The sequence below is a fragment of the Hevea brasiliensis genome, chromosome 14, assembly GCF_030052815.1.
Source record: "Hevea brasiliensis isolate MT/VB/25A 57/8 chromosome 14, ASM3005281v1, whole genome shotgun sequence".
In the NCBI taxonomy this organism is placed as follows: Eukaryota; Viridiplantae; Streptophyta; class Magnoliopsida; order Malpighiales; family Euphorbiaceae; genus Hevea; species Hevea brasiliensis.
Window position 1 is genome coordinate 29083475 of NC_079506.1, and position 20225 is coordinate 29103699.

At 33.6% G+C, this 20225-nt stretch overlaps 1 pseudogene; it reads right to left on the reverse strand.

The window, feature by feature from the left end:
- Positions 1-13242: 13242 nt before the first annotated feature.
- LOC110641707 (protein ALP1-like) lies at positions 13243-15448 on the reverse strand (annotated as a pseudogene).
- Between the last annotated feature and the right edge of the window lie 4777 nt (positions 15449-20225).

Consider the following 20225-nt stretch of genomic DNA (forward strand, 5'->3'; position numbering starts at 1 on the left):
ACTGAACATGAGAATTAAATACAAAACATGAATTATGAGATTTTAATCCAAACAAGTTCATTTCGAAGTGTCAAAACCAATTTCATAAAACCCACAGTTATATCATGCCATTCGAAACAAATATAATCTCAATAGCCAGAGGCTAAGGAGAAGTCACATCACAATGCTAGCTAGCTCAAATATATGGATATCCATTCAATTTCTTCTTCTACTGGCGCACACCTCAACACTTCAACCAGAGAAGGAATCAAAATTCGAAACTGATTACCCCCACTAGTCATGCTAGTGAGGTATTCAAATATATGGTCATGATACTGTAGTTTCAAAACTTCTCTTAACAATTTACTAAACATTTATGTCATCTCAAATATACACAAATAACTTCCAATAATTTAAATCAAAAGCATCATAAATACTTCATCATAATAATGTCACAATTCAATATTTCAAATTATTCAAAACAATATGCAGAAGATAATTTATAAAAATTATACGTTGTGCACAAACCTTAAGTGAGTCGCCTCTTGGCCTTGACTCGATTCCTCGGGTTCTTTCCCGGTGTTCTTTTCCACTGAAACACACAGTTTCACAGTGTTTCAGTATCATAACTTAGCATAAATCCAAAAATAAATTTAAATTCACTTTTACCTAGCTCTAATGTGCTAAACTTAACGTTCTTTAAATTTTGTGTTTCGGGGTTACTATTCACTACACTATTCAAGTCAATTTGTTGACTTTCTAAGGCTTAATAGGTATGGGAATTCCAACTTCACCCACATACTACATTTTGGTCACTAAATTTGTTGGTTTTGGTTGTTTACTCGAATTCTAAGTCTTTTAGGCAAATTTATAAATTTTCAGTTTTGGTGTCTTAAGTTGCACTATTCCATTGGTCATTTTTCTGTTAGAATTTGGCAAAATTTTCTTCATAGAAAATGTTCCCTATTGTCTTAACTTTATTCTCCTTTTTGGATCACTCCAATTGGAGTTCTGTAGCTCAAGTTATAGCCATTTGAATCATGGCTACCAGATTGGACTCAACCCAGATTTCTGGGCAAATTCTGGTTTTGGCAGTTTTAGGTTACCAAATTTGGGTGGCCAAATGACTTGGTTAATGGCATAATTTGGGTTTGTATTCTTCATGAAAGTTTTAGGTCTATATCTCAACTGTCCACTGGTAAAATTTCACATCATTTAGACCTGCCTAGCTCAAGTTATGGCAAAATGAACAAACATTGTTCATTTGGTCATTTTTGTACAGGTCAGACTGAGAAAATCCGAATTTGGTCAATTTGTTCACTAGGTTTTGGTCACTTTTTGGGCATGATTCCTAAATGAAAATTGTGTCATTTTGTGTCTATTTTCATTCTCAATTGGTCTCATACCAATTGGACTTATAAATTTTTAGTTTTGGTCCCTCAAAGGGATCTTGGTCCTGCTACCTGCAGCATGACCACATTCAATCTGAATTTAAACTCAATTCCAACACTTCCAGCACACTTCATTTGGTCACAATTGACCATCTCTCACCTCAAACTAGGTCAAACACATCATTTCACAATTTCTCACATTTTTTACTCCTAAACCCTAAGTGTCCAAAACCCTAGTTCACCAATTCATTACATTTAGCTAATTCAAAGCATATAACCATAATCATTCAACTATTTGATGTTCATATTCCCCTCTAATTCAATCAAACCATGCAAATCATATCCCTACACCTGCTGGCTGAAATTCACTTATAGTCCACACTTTTAATTTGTTTCAATTTTCTCATAATTTACAAGCTATTTCACTATCTACACATGAATTAAATTTAGGAAATAGAGAGTTAAAACTCTAACCTTTGCTTTGGATTCCCAAAACTTCAATTTTCTATCTTTCTTCCTCCTTCTTTCTTCTATACTTCTTGTCTAGGGTTCTTGAGAAGCTTTTTAGGGTTTAGGGTTAGATTTTGTGAAAGAACATCAAGTTATTCAAGTTTGAATAACTCTTTAATGGTGGACAATCATGGAGATGAGAGGGAGAGAGGGTTCGGCTAGTTGGGTGAGGGAAGAAGATGAGAGTTTTCTTTTTTTTTTTTAATGTTATTTTGTCTTAACTAATAGAGTTTATCTTAGTCAAAATTGGTAGGTAAAAATAAAATCTATTATGACATCATAATTGATGTCATCCATGATGTAATAACCTTTTTCTTTTCTTTCCTTTTTTTTTTATTAGTTCTTTAATTTGATTCTCAATTCTGAAATTTTCTTTTCTCTAATTTTATTTGGCAGTTAGGTCAGGAGTCAGCTCTCGGGGTCAATTGACCAAATTGCCCCTCGTCGGTTCGACCCGATTGGCAAATAGTTCAATATTTCTTCTGGATCCCTGACCTAATTATTTGACTAGCTTAACAATTCTTTTTCGTGATTTTCTCTTTTCCACTGTGTTCGTAATAGTCCTAAGGACCGCAGCGTCACATTTTACGGTTCGAAATTTGAGTTTAAATTAACTTCGCAGTCCTTCCCGAGAAGGTCACCAATCGCTGTGACTCTCGGCTCGTTTAACTTCTTATGTTCTGTTTTTCTTATTTATACTTAACTAATTGGCAATTACTAATTATTTGTGTTTATAGCTTATCTAGTTGTCTTAAGTGTAGTTCTAATCCCCTTAATTGTCCGGACCGACTCCGGTCACTGGAATAGTAAAATATACCAGGCTATACAAATAGGGGTGTTACACATCCTCATTCGAAATAGTTGCCTAGATATCTCATACCTGGCATTCCTGCTATGCTCACCATACAACTCTTATAGGTGAAAGAGGATCTCACTTGCACTCTGCATGTTCTCATGCTGCTTCTGTAACTCATTACTCATAGAAACAAGCATATAACACTTGGCTCTTATATCATGCTCCTTCCACTTGTCCAAAGTATCATGTTCCTCTTGAGTGGCCTCTGGAGATAAAGGACCAGGAATATTTGAGTCTAGAACATATCCTATATGTTCAAGGTTCAGGACAAGTTTCAAATTTCTAAGCCAATCAGAAAGATTAGGTCCTGTCAACCTATTGTGATCAAGTATGCTCGCAAGAATATTGGATGGTGGTGGTTGTTGTGTGCTCATTATTATCAGAAAATTAACTGCAGAAAACAACCAGATTAATTAGTAAATGTATCATGTATTTAACCAAAATGATTATGGTCTTTTAATCAAATTGGTCCTCCCACTAACTTAGCGAATCCTACACTTCCAAAGTAGGAAACGGAAATCCTAGTTGGATGGATTTCTAGTGGGTGATTGAATTCTTATAGTCTTATTGATCATCCTCAGGCACATCCATGATTGGAATTACAATAAACTGTAAGTGAGCAACTCCTTGCCCATCACATCTCATGTGAGGTTCAATCCTTTACCTAGCCCCTAATACTCAAAATCTCAGGCACATCCATTATTGACTTATCTTGTATTAGTTAAGTTGATCCCATTGAGCCAGTAAACATGCAAATAATTTTAATGTCCTCAGGCACATCTATTATTGGCCACCAAACCATTTATATATTTACAATATCTCATGCTTAATAATTATTTTTAAGAAAATCTCTTAAATTAATTGCATCATATGCAAGTATTTAAAATTTCTTAAAATAATTGCCTCAATGGAGGGCCCATGATATAATTATCTTTAATTATACAATTTCCAACTTAATCATTTGTTTGGAAGATTTTGTGGTCGGCCTAATTACTATTATGATCTCACTTTGCACATTATCTAATTAGCATGCATATATCATATACTTGCATACATTCCCATACATCTCATGCATTCATGGATAAACATATAAATATTGTATGATCATAGACTTTCTAAGGGATTCAATTCTGAGCCATCAAGAATTGAATCAGGGCATTCCTAGGTGCATTTCATTCATTCATATTACAAGAGTTGCTAAAGGAGTACATAATCAACACTTGATCTTGAATTCCTCCCATTGGTCCCATCAATGCTCTTGACCTCCTTGATCTTCTTGCAATCCATTACATTGTAATCCTTAGCATACCAAGGCGAATTTACAAGAACATGGACTTTAAAGTCCTCAAATAAATGAAATTACAACCCAAAAATATTACAACCTTTATAATACATGCCACTAAAATTAAATTTATTAATTTACAACCCAAAGAAAAATAAAAGAAATAAATCCAATCACATTAGTCTTTTAATACCCATGATCATACATTGGTCTTTTATTGTCCATGATCATCCATCATGCATATCACCATTTAATAATTAAATAAAACATACATACTAAGATTAAATTGAATATTAGGACTAAAAAAATCTAGATTTGAATATCATTCAAACAAATTTAAAAATTCAGATTTGAATCACATTCAAATAAATTTAAAAATTCAGATTTGAATCACATTCAAACAAATTTAAAAATTCATATTTGAATCACATTCAACAAATTTAATTGTGTGATTATAATTTCTAATTAAACAATTTAATTAGTCATAGGCATAATTATGGGCATCAAAGCATACAACAATTGCACAATTGAAGTCCAATACAATGCGCACCATGGTGGTGCTCAAACCATGCGCACCAAGGTGCACAACCAAGCATGCTGCCACACTCTTCTTTGCAACCAGCAATGAATCAATCATCTTATGATCAAATCACACAATTAAATCATATTTTAAACAATCTAAATGGCAAATATAGTGGCTCTGATACCAATTGAAGGAGCGGAAGCATGTAAATGGTTAGATTAGAACATTGAATTCAAAATTTTTCTTCTAGGGTCTCATGCATCATGCAAGATTCATTATGTACCTAATTGATTTCAATGTTCAATTGCATATGAAAACCCTTTTAATATGTATTAGGGTCTACATTTGTCATTTTAGATTTTAGAATTAACAAATTAATTCATTAGAACCCTAGATTAATACAAGAACATGTGCACTAACCTTTTGATGCACTGTAGATGTGATTGGTACCTTTGGGAAGCACCTAGGACCCCAAATGTTGTCCCTCTAGTTTGTCCACACCAAGATCACTAATAGCAGCCCCTTGAACAGCTTCTCAAGCTTTGCTAACCAATTAAAAATTAGGGATTTGCCTCTAGAGATGTTGTAGATGTATATAGGACACTAGAAATAATTTCTAGCAATTTTAATTTAAGAGAATATGGGCAATTCTCTTTGAATTGATGAGAGAATAAGAAGAAGAGAGGAGAGGAGTTTCATGGGTGGCGGCACCATTGAGAAAAAATCAGAATGTGTTTTATTCTTTCATAACATCATATTATATAATTAGGTCATCACTTAAAACCCTTGCCACATGTCATCTTCTGATTGCATCTTAATTTTAATTGACCTAATCACATTAAGCCAAGTGTCAAAGCTAGGTTTAATCTTGACTTTGATCATCATGCATGATAGGAAGACAAATGACAAACCATGATGCCATGTGTCACCATCTCATGGTGTCACATGTCATCCTGTGAAATGACCAAATTACCCTTGTGTTGTAATTTTGAGTTCTCAACCCAAAATAATTATTTCTCCTCTTTTAATCAATTTATATCAAATATAAATTAATTAATTAATCTCTATTAATTAATTTTTCATAATTAAATTCATATTTAAATACTTTAAATATAAATTTAACTTATACTATACATCCAATAACCTAGATTTGGTTTCAAGTCATGCTAGGGACTTTGCAATCTAATTGCAAACTAAACATATTTAATTAATCAATTAAACTCTTTAACTAATTAATTAAATCACATTTAACTTGGTGATTACTTGTGTATGTGTGTGACTCACTAGGCTCATCACTAATTGGCAATGAGATATGATATTAACTCTTAATATCATCAGAACTCTTTCTTACCATAAATGATTTCTCTAAATCATTTTAGGTACCTCATAGACCATGGTTAACACCTAGCATAGCATGCCATGGCCACCCAATTAGTAATAAGGAATACCTTAAATGAACCTTTAATCATATGTTACCATGCACTAGAATCTCTCTGTTACAAAATCCCAATTCGAGCTGGAGTCATGGTTTATGTCAAACCCCATTTGCTATGAATATTATGTCCTTTTTTAATTCTAATTCTTGATTAAAAAGATTTTTTCATCAGAAACTCTTTTCTGATTAAATCTTCCCGTCCTGGCCAGGAACTTGAAACATCAAGAACAATTAAATGAACATAGGATTTTATCCCTATTTACTTAGGGTAACAGATTCCATCTTAATCAACACCTACCTCCGCATATAACTAGTAGGAGCCAACACATGCCCATATACCCATACATAGTACAAGTATGAAAGCAGTATCAAACTCAAATCACCTATATACAAGATAGCTGTGTTATCTCAGGTCTAAAGATTATATGCACTGATATAATTTATGACAATGCATTGACAAGAGTAAACTCCACGTGCTTGTCATAAGTGTCACTGGTTTGGCCTACTTATCATGTATAAGTGCCTATCATGTTTGTTATATGGCATGAGACTCACCATTCCATCTTATTTATATCTCATTTAAATACCTTGGGAACAAACATGAATACAATCTTTCTGGATAAGTCATGTCCTGTGTGAAGTATCCTCGATTGTGAACTAATTTATGATACTTTGTGCTAAAAATACTGTCACCCATATTTTTAACAACGTAAGAATAGAATTTCTAACAAAATATCAATGGACCTTTTCTATTACACATAAATATATTATGTAAACGGAAAAATGAAATTGTCTTTTTATTAATAAAATATATACAAGATACATACTAAATGAAATACTCTAAGGTATACTACTAACATAATATTGTAGCACATTATACAATGGATGATGTGTATTAGAGAATTTGGATGTAGAATGTTGTCCAAGATCTATCATGGCCTCAACTAATGAGCATGTTGTAACTAGTAATTTGGTTTTATTGCTATTTAAATTTTCACTCTTATATATATATATATATATATCTTCTAAATTATTTATCTATTGAGTCTCTATCTTTGAGTTATGTGTTTATTTAATCATGTGCAATTGAATAAGAAAATTTCAATTTAAGAATGTTTTTTAATTAAGGATCTGAATGATTAAAGACTAAAAATTTGTTAATGATATACTTTTTAATAACAAAAGCTAAAGCACTAAAGAAACAAACAAGCAACTCAAAATAAAAACCACAAATAAGAGATTTTAAACCTCTACTCTTCCTATTTTTCTCAATTTTTTCTCCTTTTCTCCCTCATTTCCTCTCCTTGCCTCTTTGAATGGTCATTAGCAAATATTTTCATTTGTATCGATCTCTCTCCATTTTTTTTTGTTATTTTTTTTTTCTAATAGCTCTCAAATATGTATATGTTTAGAATAAATGTTGGGGATATTTCTTTAAGTCTGTCATTGTTGATAGATCTAAGTGAACAAATTCTCAGATTTATCTTTGTTGGTAGATTTTGAGTTTATATGCAATCTCCTAATAGAGTTTTATCGTGTTTTCCTTCCTTTAATGGAGTTATTATTTATTAGTGAAATATTTTGTTTTTTTTTTGAAAAAAAAGTAGTCTACAAAATACAGATTCATAAAAAGATCATAGAGTCAAAAAGTGAAGTGTATAGCTTGTATGTTGGCCAATCTATATGTTCCGTCAATACTATCAAATCTTCCAAACCTTTTATTTTATTTTTTGTATGAGTGGTTAGATTTATTTATGTAAAATTAATATGTTAATTTACATTTTTCTTTTATACTCTATTTTTAATTAATAATTTTTTTTTCTTTTATAAAAAAAAATCATAAATGATAAAATTCCTTGCATCATGATTCAGCATAGAGGGAAAACTTATGAATTTCTTGTCTTGAAGGTAATTGCTTGAATCAAATCAAAAAAATTTTATGTTCCTAAAATTGAATATGTTTTCCCGAATTCCACACAAAGAAAGAAAAAGCCAAAGCTCAACAGGCATCAATTCCATTGATAGCAAAATAGGTTGGTATAACAAGCACGTAAATCTAAGGCACACACACAAAATGGCACAATTACACAGTATTAAAAGAGAAGAAGAATCATACAGGATTTAACGTCAACCGTAAGGTCTACGTCCACGGGCAAGACAAGAGAAAAAGTTCCACTATGATGAAAAGAGCAAGATACAATCAATCAGAACTCTCAAACCCTAACCCCAGTGTGTTTTCCGAATATCTCACAACTCTGCCGCAAAGAGTAGAATATTACAATATTTATACTAGTCTATCCGCTACCACCACAGATCTCACTTTTTATCCCAATCGGGTCGCAGTGCGAAACTTTCTAGTCAGGTCACAATTCGAGTCCGTGAAAAAACATATCCCAAAATTCAAAGCCACAAAAATAACATAGGTGAACTAAACTTGACTCGAAGTTGGAAGGTTATCCATTAAAACAACAATTTGATAAAGTTAGCCAACTCAAGAAGTAGCTCAATCTTGACCATTAACACAACCATTTGGTCACATGCTATGAGGCCTTACATTATCTGGAGGATGGAGCTCTTTAATGGTCTTGCTCGTGTAAAATTTGGAAAAAGTGTTGCGCATATTACACTATAGACTTGTATAAATGACTAAGCTGCATACATATCAAAATATCTAATCAATTCAATTTAATGTTACACCTCAATTATTTAAATTGTGCCTTTCATTATATATATTTTTAATGTGCGGTTTCCCAATGTCATAATTGCTTCTTTGTGTAGTAGATTCAGCACATGGCATTGTCATGGTGAAAGGATGGTTGACAACGTGGAGAAGAGGGGAAAGAAGACAAAAAATAATAATAATAACGCTTCGGCTCAAAAAATTAGGGTCTTAGAAGTATAATCTAAATGTTTGCTATGCTGTAATGTAATGCAATTAAATTTTTTATTGAAATTCAATAAAAAAATTTGATTCCATTACATTGCATTACAATAAGCTAGTTCTTTTCATCCAGCTTTACTTTGTTCTTGTCTACCCATAATGGGTATGAAATGTTTCGTCTGGTTATGAAGGCTTCTTAAAGTGTTCCCTCTGGTTTGAAATGTTTATTAATTTGATGCTATGGTGGCATTTGGAGGGGATAAATTTTGACAACTATCTTTGAACTTATTTAGTTGTAATATTACAGTCTCTCAACTTAAAAATGTAATATAAAACCCTATTAACTTTCAAATTTTGCACAGAAAAATCTCTCTAACCTCCAATTATCAGTTTTTCAATTAGACGCTGACTTGGACAGTTCCCGCATGCAGCTTAGTCAGTATTTCTTCTTTCTCTCTCAAGCCATGTGTAAATTAAATCATTTTTCTCTCTATAGACAGAATAATTTTTCATGCGTAAAGAAAATAATTTTACACTTTGCATAAGAGAGGAAAGAGAAATATTGACTAAGTGTCATGTGGGAGCTATTCACATTAGTTTCTAACTGAAAAATTAGTAATTGACAGTTAGAGGGATTTTACTGTGTAAAATTTAAAAGTTTAGAGGGTTTTATGTTACATTTTTAAGTTAAAGGATAAGTTCAGAGATAGTTGTTAAAATTTATCCCATTTGGAGGAGCTTTTTTTCTTTAAAGCCTTATGAAGAGTTCTCATGATGGGATTTATAATTGTGTTTTTTTTTTCCTGACTATTTATATCCTATATTAGAGATGTAATTCAGGGCTCAAATTTAATTGGCATTTTGTCCAACTGTAGATGGAGTAATTTATTTGATTGCTGCTATTAGCAAATAGTATACAAGTCATTCTTCGGCATGGAGTAATTTTTTTGATTGCTGCTTTTAGCAATAGTATACAAGTCATTCTTCGGCACAATATGTATTCTTGCAGCAATTAGATTGGAAGCATGTACATTTCATTCTTTTAGCTTCCAAAAGGTAGCTGAATTGCAGTATGTTCTACAGGCACACAATAAAAAAAAATGATGATGAGGCTGGATATCATCTCAATAACCAAAAGAAAGTCTATGAAATGAGAAAATCTCCTAACAACTTTCCTTGAAACTTGTAATTTTGAAGCCTCAATCCCAAACTAGTTGGAGTCAACTATATGGATTTTTTTCACCATCTATGTAATGTTCTGAATTTTTAAATAATTATTTTATATGGAAATGACTAGTTTGGCAGGTCCAAGAGGGGCATTGTGTAGTTGTTATACTGTGGGCTTGAGACATTTTCAATTGAGAAGTATTAGTTGAGTTATTTTGCAAATTAGGTAGGTCCTAGGTACAGGAAAAACTTTGCCAGATTTTCAACACAAACCTAGGGTGTCTTAGGCTCTTTAGTTCTTTGTTTTGACTTAATATTGATAAATTTCTTGAATGTGATTGTGTAGGTAATCCGAGTCAACCTTCATCATCTTCTCAGCCGCCCCAGTGACATTTGGATAATCTGTGAGTAGATAGTAACTTTATTTATAATTTTAATATTATTATTATATATTCAAAGCATGCTTATGCATTCACTTATACACACACACACACACACACACACACACATATATATAAATGCTAAGCACGCCCTTTTGTTGCATATTTTATTGATGAAATTATTGTGGATGTTGCCTTAAGGTAATTTGAAGCAGTGTATGTGTGTTGGTGTGTGCAGTGTGGATATGGATATAGGTAGGACGGGTAATCGCGGCTGGAGCTTGACTCGCTGAGACCTGATCCTTATATGTGGATAAGTCAGGGTGAGTATGGCTTTGAGTTACCCCGCACTTGGATTATGAAGAGAAAATCTGACTTGAGTTGACCTCGCTGGCAAGTATTGGAATTAAGAAAGTTGTACAGGGGATCGCTCCCATATGTATTTATATTAATGTGACACACGAGTGTGTGAGTGCTCCAAATTATCTTTTGTGAGAATATTATTTGAATTATTTGAAATTATGTGTGTATGTTGCATTTCATGCATAGTAATGCATTAGGTTTAGATAGCTATAGAAATTGTATTTAAAAATCAATATCTTACTCAATAAGTCGAACGCTCACCCCTGTTCAACTATTTTTCGTCAGGTGACTGGTGGACTCATTGAAAATAACCTGCTTTCTTTTCTTGCAAGTTAAACCAGAAAAGTTCAGTTTACTTTTATTATCTTTTGTTAAATTCTAGAATTTCGCAAGTACCAGTAGTGTATTATCATTATCTGGGGTTGTATTAACTAAAATTTTGGAGTTGTAACCTTATCTATGTGGAAATGTTTGGATGCATGAGATATTCATTCCTTGGGATAAGGGAGTTGAGCTCCTATTTGATTATTTATTTACTTTGAGGATTGTGAGAGTGAGCTGAGCTCCTTATATTGTTGTTTTATTGATTTACAGATCGAGCGAGTTAAGGCTCCCCGTTGGATAGTTCAATTTATGGCCGGACTCTATCCGTTTATTTTCTTAAAATTGGACTATATTTATGAGCTTTATATTTGAGCTAAAAATAGTTAGGCTTGCTACAGGCTTCGTGGGCCTTATGCTGACCCAAGTCCTAGCATCGGTTCGACCCAAAATTCGGGTCATGACAATCTAACTCTGTTAGATTCTAGATCCATGTCAACATTTAAAATTTGTAAATCTTTTGATGCTACTTCCCTCTATGTCATCTTAGGCCTCCCTCTTCCCCAACTTGGAACTGCAATCAAATGATAGCTTGACAAGATTTTTGCCGCTACATCAACCATTGCCTAATGAAATTTCCTCTTTAATTGCTTCAGTTCTTGATAGCTATCATCTCATTCGCTAGCTCATATGTTTCTTGGCTGCTTCACATATAATCAGTCATGTGGTTTCACTTCCTTTAAACATTTAGTTGTCATTATAGTTTGGAAGATGTGACTAGAAGAAAACATTGACTTAAAACGTTAGGTGTTAGTTCACCTTGGATCACTTGAAATCACAAGCAAATTGAATGATGGCCAGAAGATATCATGGGAATACGACAATCTTGCTTTGTATCGACCATCTACAATATTTGGAATGTGAGTGTGTTTACTACTTAGGTGCTCAAGCAAGCTAATCACTGTAATCCACAATGTTTGGACTTATCTGGTACTTGAAACTTTGCAGTAACTTTTACGAGGGGTGAGGAAACTTATTGCATTTGCATTTCCCTTTTAGGAGTGCAGAAACAAAATGCTGAGAACTTTTAAGAGGGCTCGATGGCCGGTTTGAACTATGAACCGGACTTGGACTAGCACATGTAACACCTAGAATCGATGGCCTGTGTCAACGATTCCGGTTCATGAACCAGCCCGGAACTGTGGTATAACCTTTCTTGAACCTTAATTGGAACCAATCCCGAGTCACTAGTTCAAACAGACAATTCCTAATAGGAATCGACTCAATTCAAAATTTGTTTTTTTTTTTAAAAAAAATATATTGCATTTTATTTGGGCCCCTTTAATTATTTTACATTAGAAACTAGATTTATGATATCTAAAAATTTATTTTAATTTGATAATGTAATGAGCCAAACCAGAATTAAATTGAAACCGTATCAAGCTGAAACTGCTTTGAACCAGAATTGTTACAAACCAAAACCATTTTGAATTGGAATTGGTCTAAACTATGAGGCTGGCGAAATCGGCGGTTCCAGACCAAAACTAGCCCGTGGCCAAGTCTACCTACACGGGTGCTTATATTTATGTGACTAAGAAAAGTATGTGCACATTGCAATGCTGCTGCTTACTTCTTTGTTAGTTGCTATTCTCTGAGTTTCTGGTACATCTAAAACTGTTTATTTTGCCTCAAGAGTGTATAAACTTGCTTCAGAATTACCTGAATAAAACTTTGTTTATCAGAAAATGAAAAATAAAGTAACCAGCACAACCGTCAGTGTGTCCTATACAAAATCTGATTGCAACTGCAAATACGTACATGCTAACTATGCTTGCTCCTCTGCAACTAAACAAGACTTCAAAGCCTATTTTCATAACATAAAATCCTAGGCCATTGTTATCATTCTTTTTTTTTTTTTTTTTTTTTTTTGTATGCAGTAGCATCGACATGAAAAAATCTACACCAGCTACATCCAATCAGTAGAAAGTTAAAGACTGATATAATTATATTCAAGCACAGGCCCCTTGAATAAATGAAGGAAAAAGGAACAAGATCATAAAATTTAGTCACTTGAGTGCTCAACCTAAGAGTTCACATAAAAGAATGCGAAAGTGAAGCCAATTAATTAGCAACAAAGAATATTGCGCAGCAAATGAATTCTCATGTGGGAAAAGAATCCTCACTTTGTCAATTGCAAAAACTGATGAATTCTATACATCTTAGATCAATTGTTAAATGAAGAGAAAAAGAAATCCCATCATCAAAAGGTTAGTGTAAAAAAAAATTCCCATTGAACTCTATTATTCTCATGAATAAAACCCTCAAATACCTATGTCAAGAATGTTGAATTGAGCCTCCTTCCAAATTCCACAATAAGCTGGCAATGGAGTTCAGAGATCCTCAGGTTTTTTGAAATTCTGTTACTCTTGTAGCCAATACACTTATTTTATCAGAACCCTTCCTTTCAATCAAATTCTCCTCCACATCAGCATCAAAGTACTGAGAAACTTCATCATATAAAGAATAATCTCCCACGTCAAGCAATGCAGAATCATCCTCCCACGATAGTGAAGCATTATCAAAGCAACAGCAGTTTTAAGCTTGCTCTTGGATCGGTTTATACAAAACACCCAAAGATTTCAAGCTAGCAATTGTTCTAAGTGCAGAAACTCGCATTAAATTTTCTGCTGCATTGAATTTCTATCCACATGAGCTAGACACAGCATCAACAAATGGTACCATTAACCAAGGAAGTAAAGGATACCCTCTTCCCCCAATTAGGTACTGATTTATGGCCACTCCGATGACAAAAACAGGGCTAGAATTCAATAGCCTCCCTCCTTCAATATCCTTGTGCAAAGTTGTCGATTTAAGCATCATAGACTCACTATTATCCCTGCGATCCAGAAATTCTTGAAGATGAATCCACAACAATTTGAACAGCAATTCTATCAATTGAACCTTGCCATTTGAAGCCAATTTGCAATGTGTCTTTCCAACAAGCTCGAATCTAGCACAATCTATCACACCACAACAATTTGGCAATTCGGTAAGAGTTTCAAAATCTTCTGACACTGATTGGAGCTCAGAAGGGGAAGGAAATGCTACCCTGAAGGGAAAATTGGTGCATAAGACACAGCACAATTGCTTAGCACGAAACCGAGTCACTGACTCAGTACCCCAAATCTGTCAGCGATTTCAGAGTAATTTGGTCCCGTAGCCAATCTAAACAGACCAATACCTAGCCGGAGTTCGGCAGAAATATTAAGCAGTGATCCAATCGGGTCACGGCATTCTAGCAGCGGTTCAGGCAAGCCAGAGAGGCATTCAAATATTGAAGAATGAGGAGCTCATCCTGAAGATTGTTTTGTACGAGTCAGGGTTCTGAGTAACTCGGTTCCACTCACTGAGTCGGGGTCCATGTTCATCGTTTCTGTCTTCATGGGTAAACTCAGTATCTATTTGGCATTGAGTTTGAAAGGCTCACTTTTCTGAATAAAAGTATCAAACTACTTTTCTGAATAAAAGTATCATTTTAAATACAGTTAAAAAAAATTATTTTATTATTTTAGTATTATTATGACTAAAACTTATCAAATTTAATTTTAAATTATTTTTAATACTCTCTAACTAGTATATTTTAAAAAGTAATTTTCATTTCTAGAAAATGGGTTCTCTTCCTTTTCCCGGAAATAGAGATAAGAGAAAGGGAAGCTACAATTTCTTGAATAGAATAAGAAAAAGGATGAAACGTGGTACACATGGCCGTAGAAATTTCTTTTTGGGCATGTCAACATTTTCCTTTAAGGGCTATAGCTTTTTTTTTTTTCTTTTTATCAAAAGGTAGATATTCATTGTTATTAAAAGCCTGAGGCTAGTACAAATATTAAGGGTTCAATTAGGATCCCAAACATAAAAGTAAGACAAATTTCTAATCTAGATAAAAAAAAAATTAAATCCATAATAAAACTTAATCTAGACCCACTAAGTCTAACTAAAAAGACCCTAAAGGTTATTTGACCCAGAGAATAAAGGCCTAGCCCAAAACCAGCCAAATCCTAATCCCTAGCTTGTCCTATATGAGAAAGGATCAGGAACTATAGCAGCGCTATCGTCGATAAGCATTAACCCATGCAGGGCCATTCTATGGGAGATGAAAATGTCACAAGGAAGCTAAGGGAAAAACTAAACAACCATATCTATCAAAATAATGCCCACTAAAAGCATCCCCGAAAAAGTAGCCAAAAGGGCCCAAACAAAGCTGAAGAACTGGTGTGAGCAAATCTGAATGCAAGGGGAAGCAATGGGCTACGAGGCAAAGCTCCTTAACTCTTCTAGCTCTTGAGAGTCTGGATGACATCGGTAATGACCCAAGGAGATGTATTTCTGCTAAAAATAAGTAACCCATTGATTTCAGATCTCGGCTTCATGGTAGCAAGGGACCAACGCCGAAGAGTCAAGATGTGACACCCCTCACTCGTCTACAATGTAGCCGAGCAAGGCATGTCACACTCGATACCGAAGCTCTCTGTAACGTCCTCACCAAAGGTAGTCCGTACATTTTACTGTTCTGATGACTAATGTCTGTTCGGACAGTTAAAATATCTGGAACTACACTTAAACTATAGTGAGGAGGCATAAATTAATGAAATAAATATAAAAAAAAATGTAGGAAAAATTTTGAGAAAATAAAATAAAATTTAGAGAATTTATTTATTTGGTACAAAAATAATAAAAATAACCCGATATGCACCATGAAGGGCATTTTGGTCATTTCACCCATAGAGGTGAATTTTGACATAAATGTCAAATTAAAATTAGGAAATAAAATAAATAACATAAATTAAATTTATGAATTTGAATTTGAAAAATGAGAAGAGAAAGAAGAAGAAAAGAAAAGAAAAAAAAAAAAAGGAAAGAAAAGAAAAGAAAGGAAATAGATTTATGAAATTTAAAAACAATAAAGTACACATAAATGTATATATATAAATACCACAAGAGACAAAACCCCACCAACCATCTTCTTCTTCCCTCTTCTCTCTCTCTCTCTCTCTCTCTCTCCTTGCCGTCCACCATGGGAGCTCTCTCCCTCCATTTTTGTCTTCCCTAAAGCTTGATTTTCCAAGCTTCCTCCTCACCAAAACCCATAGACCCCTTCATTAAAAATTTAGCCCACATCATAAGGAAGCTCTAGGTACCCATAGGGAGAAGGAAAGTTGAAGTTTTGAGAAAATTTTCAAGTTGGGTCACAAGAGGTTAGTGCTTTTCTCCCTTCCTTCTTCTTTTAATACTTGAAAGTGACTTGAGATAAGTGGAAATTTCAAGAAATTAACAAGAAATTCATGAACCCATGATGTCCCCAAATTTTGGCAGCCATGAAATGTATTGGGCTTTATTTCAAATAATGTAAATGAGTTTAGAGATGATGATTGATATGATTATATGTATGAGAAGTGAAAAGGGATTGAATTGATTGAGTTTGAAACTTGGAAATTAGGGTTTGTGTACATGACTTGGAGATTTTGTGTAAATGCTTGAAATTTGACCTAATTGGGATGAGATTGTTGCTTATAGAAGTGTATTGCATGCAAATTGAAGTAAGGAAGTTGGAGGAGATTGAGTTTTGGAAGTGTCAAATTTCTGCAGGTTGTGTTTGTTGAGGGCAGTGTACATTTTAGGCCATAAATAAAATTCTGTGACCCCAATTGGTATGAGGCCAATTGGAGGTGAAACTAGACCCAAAATAGCCCATTTTCCATGAAGAAACCATGCCCAAATTCTGTCCAAAACTTGAGCTAAATACTGCCCAAATTCGGATTTCCCTGCACCCAACCCAGAAAATGACCAAATGAACAGTACGTGTTCATTTGGTCATAACTCTCTCTATACTGGTCCAAATAACCTAAAATTTTACCCATGAAAAGTTTAGACATAGGGCTACACTTTTCATGAAGACCACTTAACCCAGTTTTGTCTTTAACAAATTCAAATTGTTAGCACAATTTGGGTCACTGAAACTGCCAACCCAGAAAATGACCAAATGAACAGTACGTGTTCATTTGGTCATAACTCTCTCTATACTAGTCCAAATAACCTAAAATTTTACCCATGAAAACATAGGGCTACACTTTTCATGAAGACCACTTAACCCAGTTTTGCCTTTAACAAATTCAAATTGTTAGCACAAGTTGGGTCACTGAAACTGCCAACCCAGAAAATGACCAAATGAACAGTACGTGTTCATTTGGTCATAACTCTCTCTATACTAGTCCAAATGACCTAAAATTTTACCAATGGAAATTTTAGACATAGGGCTACACTTTTCATGAAGACCACTTGACCCAGTTTTTCTTTTAACCAAATCAAATTGTTAGCACAAGTTGAGTCACTAAAACTGCCAACCCAGAAATTGTCCAAAATACTGTTCCTTTGGAATGCTTGACCAGTTTTGGCAAAAATGCCATAACTTGGTCTCCAAAGCTGCAAATTGAGTGAAACTAGTGCCAAAAGTTTTATAAGACATAGCACAACAATTTTTATGTTTTGACCAAGCTCTAGAAACCATTGCATCCTAGGGAAAATATTAGCCAAAGTTAGGAATTGAAATCTAGAAAATGTTAAGTTGAACCCAGAATGCCATTTGATACCTGTGTGTTCATTTGGCCATAACTCCCACTAGGAAATTCCATTTGAGATTTGCCAATATGATCTAGAAACATGATACTTAGGGCTACAATATTGATTTAGACACCTTTGCCAAATTCTAAGTGTAAAGACCCTAAAAAGAGGGTCAAACATACTGCCCTGAAGTTGATTTTTGCCCTTATAGGACTGAGAGTCCAGGTTAATACATTGACCATAACTCACTATACCAAGCTTGAAAAATTATGAAGTTGTACCTGGGAGTCCCTAAGACATAGAGGAACATATCTTGTGAAGGAACCTAAGTCTAAAAATGACAATAAAATGATCAAATGACTGGTCAAACTTTATTGACTAGAAATTGTAAATTCTGGACAGCTTAGAGGCAAAGGGACTAGTTATGGTATTTTGACCATAACTTGAGTTCTATAACTCCAAATTCAGTGATTCAAAAACTGAAATTCAAGTTTAAACATAGAGGAACAATTGTTATGAAGGAAGTGTGACTAAATAGACATCCTAACCTAGTCAAATTCCTAGATAAAGATAACACATCAATATGAACCTAAAGAAAGGTTCATGGGAAAAATGCTATATATGATAATTAAAATACTCATAAGGATAATTAAATATTAAAAATGATATGAATATGTAAATTGGGACTAATGTCCCATTAATATGAAATTAATGGTACCAATGAACAGTACTAGAAAATAGTAACAGTGAATAGTGCTAAAATAATTAAAAATGTTTAATTACCCATAGTATACCTAGACTTATTTATTTAGTTTGGATAAATTGGTATACCAATTAGGGACCACAGATAGCGATCGCTTATAGAGCAAATCATGAACTGACAATATATGTCCGATATGATTGTTCTACAGGCTATATGCCTACTTCATCGCCATTGTGCCTACTTTATTTGCTTTACAAGCCCGACAATGTCTCGTGCCCGATAGGCCTCGTGGGATGTATCTGAGGTAGACATATGGCTGTCTAACCCGTATACTCCCGTGTATCCAGCTTTTATAATTTGTTATAGTTTTCTTGTGCTTTGATAATAATTAATTAATTATGATTATACAATAAGTAAGCAGAAAGACCCCAATAATTTTAATTGATTCCAAAGTGTAAAAAAAATTGTAAAAGACCCAGAATTTATGATTTGTAAATAATATTTCAAATGTTTAATTATTGTTATAAAAAAATATGCACAACTAATCGTTATGCTTAGCGCGTTGGTTTTCCATCGCGTAGGTACCAAGATCGTCACAAGAGTATTCGGACAGAGTTCACCGGATCCGCCACCGATCGAGTCACCTCATCGCCTTTTGTATTTTGGTAGGGCCCATGTGTAGACTAGTATTTTGGTTCATTATGTCTAGTCATGATGTAATTACTAGTTTATGATGTATTTTATTTTGGACTTGAAATGAAAACTTATAATTTATTATCTATAAATTTCCATATGAATGCAATAGATGACACTTCATTTTGAGATCTCATAAATAGTTGTGAATGATATGATAAAAGAAAATATGATATGGAAATATGTGAGATGACTATGAATATGTTAACACGTGATAGTGGAACCCACCAGATGCTAATAAAACAGAGGAGGATCTGTCCGGGTCTCCACAGAAATAAGATATATATAAAAAAAAAAAAATTCTACACATAAATTACCTGATTTAAATGACATTAAAATTTACAATAGACATGACAAGACAAGATAGGGTGCTCTGGCACCGAATGTGGCACTTCTTGCTGGGCTATACAATAGACGAGTAAGGGGCGTCACACTCTCTATCTTATCTTACTTTATTCCTTTAATAATTTTGTTCTCATTATATTTTAAAGTCAAATATTTTTTTAAGGAGAAACTGATGGAGTTTCCCTTATTCTGATACCATTTGGCGTATATTACTATTCACTTGCTAGAAATTTTCAATAATATTTTATAATGAAAATCTCATCCATACTCATCTTAATCATCTCATCATTTCGAATATCATCTATATATTTCAAGTGTGTATTCATTTCCATACATTTTCCATTCATGCTCAATTCATATATATAAAATTCTCAAATTTCATTAAATTACATGATTTACAATTTAATTACATACGAAAGAGCTAATCCATTAATTTACATCACATACATATTAAGTACAAATTTCTAGTTTACATTACAATATAAGAAATATTTATAATATACAAATACATGATATGACCTATATAGGCCCTATCTACATGTATTGCTGAGGAGGTCGCAACCTTGACACTTCTGCAAATCCGAACTCCAAAAATCCCAGTCTAATATCATCTACTGGGCTTTATTTTCAGTATCTACGCGAAGGAAACAATCCATCGTGCTAAGCATCACTGCTTAGTGGTGCAACAATATAACAAGGAAATAATATACAAATATAAAATAAAAATGAAGCATAATTTAGGTATTCAAGAATTATTTTGATTTCATATGAAATTTCT